The following is a 2,500-nucleotide window of genomic DNA, read 5'->3' on the forward strand; positions in this document are numbered from 1 at the left end:
ATGGTGGCAAATATTGCTTTCCCACTATTTATGTTTTTAGCAAAATGCCCCTCGGCCCCAAACATATTTTGTGAACAATTCCACTTTTACGGGACCAGATGATAGATGGCAAGGCCATAATTACTCCGTTGTCAATGTTTTTCCTTGAGGGCTGTAACTTTTTTGTAGCTGTTGACCCTAATGCTGAGATTTATATCCCAGGCTCAGACAGTCAACATTTCACAATGTCTCCACCCCAACACACACAGTACAGAATAACTGAGAGAGGTCAGTGTAATGGGGAGAATGGACAGAGGAGTCTTGTTCTGTGTAGTAGCTGCAATGTGACCAGTAGGGCATTGTGGGTAGTTGCTGTGTAGGCCTGTTCTGGCGTTTCTTGCACATTCTCACACATTCTCCGGCAAAGAAAGAGAAACACTATAATGTTAGGCTGCACCCTGGAAAAGCCAGAATCAGTGATGTTGTTTTACAATACTTTTTGTTGATATATATATGTTTTATGTATTGTCTTATTTATAGTTTCGGAGTGCCGTGTGAGAACAGGATTAGGTTACCATCTCTCCTGACTCTACACACTGATCCCAAGGAGCTTGCATCCATCAGGTCAATCCTCCAGGGCAAGTGTACACTGGACACACTTCCACCAACAATATCCAAACTAGTACTCTAGTTTCTAGTTTCTACTACCCTCCATCGCCCACATCCACCAACTCACCACCACCACGTCCATCCTCCCCCCATTGTGAGGAATTTAATGTTACAGAATCCTTCGCCAATTCCCACCGTCATACACACATCCAAGATGCGGCTTTCTCTGTTACACAACTGCCAAATTAATGGTGGGTTGGGGGGGGGGGGGGGGGGGGGGGGTGGATCTAGGCAAAGTCATGTGTGGGTCGGTAATAAAGCAGGAGTATGCTTTTGGATCGGAGGGGAAAGCTTGTGGTCGGGGGTCTGGTTCTGTAAAAGCTGTGGATCATCATCCATGCACCACCACCACAGAGTGAGCTGTAGCCATGAGAGAGAGAGAGAGAGAGAGAGAGAGAGAGAGAGAGAGAGAGAGAGAGAGAGAGAGAGAGAGAGAGAGAGAGAGACGAATGGAGCTAGAGTTGAGCCATGACTAAATGGATTGTTCAGGTGTCCAGGAGATGGGCTGGGGGCCTCTGACACCTGGTGGGAATGCAGAGAATAAGAAGTTCCCTGAGACTGATAAATGTCTCACCTTGGAAACACCTCTGGATGTTTCTGGGAGTATTTCTACAGGGGCCCACAGTGTGGGCTCAGAACTCAAGACGGGCCCCCCGCTATGGTCTGGTCCTCGTTAGGAAGGCGTTAAGGGCCCCAGGAAAATGTTCCAGAAACAAGTGTAGGAATTTGTAAAATGTACACTGAGGCGGTTGTACGAGGGCATGTTATGTGTCACGCTAATGTGAGTGAAGTTGATGTCATTAGCACACTAAAAAGTGATACTAAAGTATGACAGGGAAGAGCCGGACTAAACATTTTGCATTCCAGATTCGAAGATGTCGAAATTTACTGGAAATAATTGTTTGGTTGCATTTCTGTGCCATTGCTGATTACACGGTCATCGCATGACTCAGCTCGGGAGGAAAAGGTCCCTTGTGATAGCCATCGCCAACTTTGTCTCTGATCGAATCGGCTCAGATGATGACTTCCTGTGTTCCTGCTGCCATAAACACACAGTCACACAGTGACTGTGTTTATGGCAGCCGTATCTCTCTCCTCTCTCAATAACATTCCAACAATCAAGGAGGGATCGGAAATGCCATGAGAAAGGCGGTTTCTTCTGCGTTTTTTGTAACATGTTTTTGTTTTTTTCCTTATAGCAGCGCAGAGAACCATTAAGAAGAATATTCAGGCTGAATTGTCTTGTTCTGAGCATCTATTGTGGCTTCAATTAGGGGTGATTGGGTGATGAATGATTGAATGTTCTTGGCGCTTTGCATTGTTCGAATCACCCTGTTTTGGCTAGCGGGAATTAGATAGAGGCAACAGTGGTTTTACTATTATGGGATGGAAAAATACCTCCAACTATCTGGAGATATTCTCTTCAGTGGCTTTTGACCGTCAAACTCGTGAATTGAGTTCATGGTGTTCATACTTATCACAGAAGTCACTGGAGTTGTATTTTTTGAAACAGAAAACCCATTTTAAATGGTGTTCCAGTTACTGATTTATTGTTGTGACATTTGTAAGACATTTATACCATAGCATCGCATTACTGTGCAGAGTGCAGATGCCTTGGGGAGTTTTATAGAGTGCACGTTCCAGAACAGCATCTGCTGCAGTCTTTAAACAACGCGGTTTTAATTATGGAAGTTATTTTTTCTACTTGTGTTTAACATATTCGGGGGCAGGATAGTGGCTGTGGTATTTGACTCCCAGACAAAAAGAGATTAGGTTAAATCCCCAACGTCTGCAGTCTACCTGCCCAACCCAACCGGATCGGTCATCTATATAATCTAATCTAGAATGAAAT

This window comes from Pollachius pollachius, assembly GCF_949987615.1.
Source record: "Pollachius pollachius genome assembly, chromosome: 2".
Classification (NCBI taxonomy): Eukaryota; Metazoa; Chordata; class Actinopteri; order Gadiformes; family Gadidae; genus Pollachius; species Pollachius pollachius.